General features: G+C 35.1%; 1 pseudogene; it reads right to left on the reverse strand.

Moving 5' to 3' along the window:
• Positions 1-2192: 2192 nt before the first annotated feature.
• On the reverse strand, positions 2193-2678 carry LOC129012930 (transcription factor BTF3-like; annotated as a pseudogene).
• Between the last annotated feature and the right edge of the window lie 2733 nt (positions 2679-5411).

Consider the following 5411-nt stretch of genomic DNA (forward strand, 5'->3'; position numbering starts at 1 on the left):
AATGAGAACTTGTGCTTCACTAATTCATCTTTCCTAAAGCAGCACTTATTTATCAATGTCCCAAGTGCAACTGTATTTCTCAGTGCATCAAAATAGAGTGATACCAACACATTTTCAGTCATTTTGGCAGCATTTCTTAATAAGAACTAATTTATTTTTGCTTTTGTAAAACATGGAGTACATAAATATTCTGACACTTGTTTTTCTGTCTTCACTTACCAGTGTGAGTAATTATAAATCAATGTTTTAAAACTCTCCTAGGAAGCTGTAACACTGTAAGATAAACTCTATGAGGGCAGAAATTGTTATCTACTTTGTTCACTGCTGTATCCCTAGAGCCTAAAACTGTGTTTAACGCAGGTTAGATTCTCAATAATTTTTAATTAATCAACAAGTGATTAAGTTTAAGGTAGAATTTAAGAAGTGCCACCAATTTTCAGAATGAGGACAGTTTATTTTCAGAGTCTGCAAGTAGTAGAGGTGAGTATTCCAGGCTCAGGAAGGCAGGGATCTCTAAAATAAATCCTGAAGAATAAAAAGGAAATGATTCATTAAGAGATGATAAGAAAAAAACAGTACATGTTGAAGCCAACAATGTAATCTAAGTCCCTGGTGTTAAAGAGTACATTGTGTACAAAGAAGAGCAAGCAATGCAGGGAACGGGTACATGAAAGAGAGAAGGGAAAAATAACACTGGAAGGACAGATATGGTTAAGGTCATTGTAAGGTAGGTATAGAGCCCTGAATGGAAAGCCAGGGGATGTGAATTTTATTCTCTCAGTTTGTAGAAGCTGCTTTGTTTCTGAGCATGAATGTGAAAATCATATCCAATTCATAGAAAAATTAATCTAGCAGCACTCCAGATTGATGAGGACAGAGATGGAGGCAGAAAGTACAAAAGGAAAGCATTTCATACCATTAATGGATGATCTAAAAACAAAACCTGATAGGAGGGGATAGTTCCTTCCTATTGAATCCATCTGATTTTAAAGAATGTGAGTTTCTATAGCTCAATTCAAATGAAAAAAAGATTAAAGGCACAATGCTATAAAACCAAGGATTGTGGTTTTCTTAGATCATCTACGAAAAATTGATTCTTTCTTATTCCTAAAGGCCTTTAGGCACCAACTGTAGAATAGTAAAACAAAGAGTAAAAATAGCTTTTAGTGTAGAAGATAAGAACACAGAGAAAGAAAAAGCCCAATGGCAATAGACTTCAATAATATGAGAAAGGTGTGTTTGGCAGAAAGAGCAAAAAAGTACAAGTAGAAGATGAGAATGTACAGTGTGATGTGATATCCACAAGTGGATTCTGAAAGAAATAGTCCAGGCTAAACAGTGCACAATCCATTAGGATGCATATATTATGGAAAGAGAGAGTTTACGAAAAAAGTAAAGTTCAGTTATAGGAATTTGTAACAAGGGCAGTACAGCTTTAACAATTGATTATCTAAATCTCAAGCAAATAAGAGGATTCGTCTTTCATCTTTCTGCAATTCCCAAGAAGAAATCAAAGGAGCCAAAACATTGAGGTCACAAAAGCAGAAATAAAATACTGATCTAAAATAGCTATATCTAGATAGGAAACTATTACCAGAACACGTGAGGTGGTATTAGAGGGCAAAACTAAACGCACCAACATGGATTTGACTCCCATTTCCTGTGATTTTGCTAGTTTAATCTTGACAGTTATCTGTCTTCTAGTTGAAATGCCGTTTTGGCATTATTTCATGAGACAGCAAGCTCCCCTACACGAGTCTACTTTCCATGGTTTTGAAGTATAAACACTGCAATAGGAGTGTAACATCTGACTTAAAAACTAAATAATTCTGAACATAATTTTATCTCATACGATTCACTTTTGTTTGAAATTTCAAATGTATGTGTTATTATTTTCTAAAATTCATTTATATTGTTTAAAAGAGAAACTTCTGAATCTGGCTATGTTCCAGCAAATAATTTTTTTAACCTGTTTCAAACTTTATCCCCAGGCTTCTTCGACTTCACTAGCTGCAAAGAATGAATTGTGTATAAGCAAAAATGAAAAACGCTGCAGTGTCCAAGGGGCTTGGACTTAAAAATATTGAAGATCTAGATTTTATCCGATCCATTAACAATTTTTTAAAGCAGTCATAATAAAATAGCAGCTCCCAGTAACTTCTGCGAGTTTTACCTTCTTCAGGAATTGACTCAATTCAGTTTGACTCATTCTTGGAAGCCTCATCAAAATTCTCCACAAGATCTGAAACTTTATCATTATCATCCTGTCCAGTAGCAAGCGGTGCTTTTCCCGCTTGTTTGGGCAGATCTTCAGGCAGTCTCCCTTACCTAGTCAGTCTGTCTGTACCAAGCTGGTTTAAGATGCTGGGCAGCATTTCTGTCAACTGCTTTGTCTCAGCGTGGTCTGTAACGGTGAAAGCCTTCCCTGACAGAGATGCCCAAACTTCAGGGTTGTTAAAGTGGATCACTGTTCCTTGGTTGGTAAACATATTCACCTCTTCAATACCAGAGACATTGTTTATCCCTAACTTTTTTAAGGAGAACTAAAGTTTTTTCTTATCATCTGTTGTGGCTGTTCTATGAACCTTCTTCTTTCTGCGAGCAGTTCCTTTCCCACCAATAAGCACTTATGCCTGCAGTTTGGCGAGTTTTTCTTGGTTCATGATTGCGTCTTTCATCTTCCCGGAGCCAATAAGGGTCTAGGTGGGGAATTAGGATGATGCTCAGGGAGTCTGGTGGACCCGCTGGGAGTAGACGCACGCACGTGGGGATGCAAGAGGGCAGCTAGAGGGGACCAAGCATTTTTTAAACCGAATTGATTTTCAGGTAAAGTTGTACGTACATGGTTTGTGCTATATCCCGAGGACTCTCAGGATATAAACACCTCCTATTAGGCCCCACCTCCGAACACTGTTGCACTGGGGATTAAATTTCAACATTAGTTTCGAAGGGTACAAAAACATTCAACCCATAACAGCCATATACTACGATGTTCTGAGAATTGTTCCTATTTACCTTTCGTGAACCACGCTGCTGTGGTTGAAGGGGAGTAAGGAAAATCGCCAGTTTAACCACAAAATAAGAGCAGAACATGAGAACCAGCCTCCGACAAGTGAGCCCTTTCACCTGAAGACTGAGCAGTATAAAAGATGAAGCTGTAAGAAACACGGGCAGGAGAGACGTGTTGTCCAGGGAGAAGAACTGGGAAGAAAAGGATACCCCAAAGCCTGAGTATTTACCAAAAAAGAAATTGAGTTAACCTGAAAGTAGTGGCATTTTAAGCAAGTAAATGATTTGAATATGTGCGTTGAATTCTTTTGCATACACTGACACATCTTGCCCCTTTCTGGAGAAAAATGAACTAATCCATAATATTGGATTATCAAGACAAACTCACAGCAATCAGAGATCATACCCAGTAGCATGCTTTAGTAAATAATTTTGTCTATGTAAAATCAAGAGGTTCCAGCAAAGCAAATTGAAGTCTAAATAATCAAACGCAACTCCCCAAGTTCTTCTTTCTCTTCCAGAACGTGAACCACCAGCCCGGAATACATGAGATTCAGAGAGTTCCTGACATAGCAAAAGTGTTTATATCATAAAATATGTCCAGTTTTTCACTCCAGAGTGTTGAAGAGCCTTTGTGCTATTATATTATCCAGGAAACCATGTCTTAGATCCTGGGTTCTACTTACTATAATCTTTAACCAAGAACATCCTGTTAAGGGCATTTAAGAGATAAAGAAATGTATTTGTATATTTATTCATAGGTCCAATTGAGATTAGGTCAGGTCACCTGTTTCTTTTTTTTTTTTTTTTTGTCAGAAGATTTTCGTCTTTGCACCTGTGCAAAATAGATTGCAGGCCAGCTGCTCTAACTCTCTCCCATGCAGTAAGTAGAATTGTTGTAGAAGACTTTAAAAAAAATTAGTTCCTGCATTAACCCAGATTTGATTCCCCTTTCATGTGATTTTGCTAGTTTAATCTTGACAATGATCTGTCCTCTAGTTTAAATACTATTTTGGCATTATTTCATGAGACAGCAAGCTACCCTACAGTAGTCTACTTTTCATAAAATTTCTGGGTATTTTTATGTTGATTTGAATGTATATTTTGGAAATCTTAATAATGTCCCCACATGTAAGAAAAAGATTTAAACTGACATCAAGAGACCAAGAACATATTTAAATGGATAGAAATTCAGTAACTAATTGTTTAAGTTAAAACCATTTTTAAATATGCTATATTAAGGATAGAAAAGTCACCCAAACATGTACTATGAACATTTTAATGCAATGTAGAAATTGGACAGCTTCTACTACCTACGTACACAGGATGAATTTACTTTAAGACTATGATGATTTTAAAAGACCTATATGCTTAGAGGTGTTAAATTAAGTAAGGAGCAGTCACAAGCAAGAAAACTGACCTGTGATCCAAGAAACAGATGCTAAAAATGAACTTTAAAGTAATTGAAAGTCTCTTGTTAAATTTTAATAAAAGCATTACATTTTTCCCACAATATTTCTAATGAGAATTATTAATTCTTGCTTTGAAACAGTTTTTTTCTTTAATAGTATTCTTTATATAATTCTACGTTATAAATGTTAAAGAAAACTTCAGTATTGTCTATTTGACTATTTTTTGTATTTCAAAAGAATCTCTTGGGATTGCATGTTTTTGAAATATATTTGAACTTTTTTGAAATATATTTGAAAATATATTGTATTTTACCTGAACGCTTAGACTCTAATGTGAAATTATATGATGCAGGGATTTTCTTCAAAATGATCTGGGATAACATAACTCCAACAAGATTTGAAATAAGTTGATAATTATTAATGTGGTTTATGGGTACTTGAGGTTTATTATATCATCTGTCTACTTGAGAATTTTAACTCCAACAAGATTTGAAATAAGTTGGTAATTATTAATGTGATTTATGGGTGCTTGAGGTTTATTATAGCATTCCTCTACTTGAGAAATTTATGCTTGAACATTTTTATAAAAGGCTTTAAAAGTTAAAAGTGGGCTATGATTCCTGTTAGGTATTCTCTTGGTACTTTTGTACCTTCACTCTAAGAAATACCTTCACCATTTATTGCCAAGAATTTTCTTTTTCAGTTCTGATTTAACACTATAAGTTAAAAATATTTGATGAGCTGTTTATCTTGTTTATGAGATTTGACTTTTTGTCCCATCACTCTGAGTCTCTCAATGCTGTTTACAAAAAAAGTAATTTCCTGAACACTTCAGGAAAGAGCTTCGGACATTCCAATTTTGTTGTTACTATTTTAGAAAAAGGAAAGAGATTTAAAAACTTGCTCAAGGTCACAAAGCAATTTGCTGTAAAAATCAGCCCAGGAAACCAAAACTTCATGGTCCTGGAAATGAGTTCTAATCATTGAAGG

Source organism: Pongo pygmaeus, chromosome 15, assembly GCF_028885625.2.
Source record: "Pongo pygmaeus isolate AG05252 chromosome 15, NHGRI_mPonPyg2-v2.0_pri, whole genome shotgun sequence".
In the NCBI taxonomy this organism is placed as follows: Eukaryota; Metazoa; Chordata; class Mammalia; order Primates; family Hominidae; genus Pongo; species Pongo pygmaeus.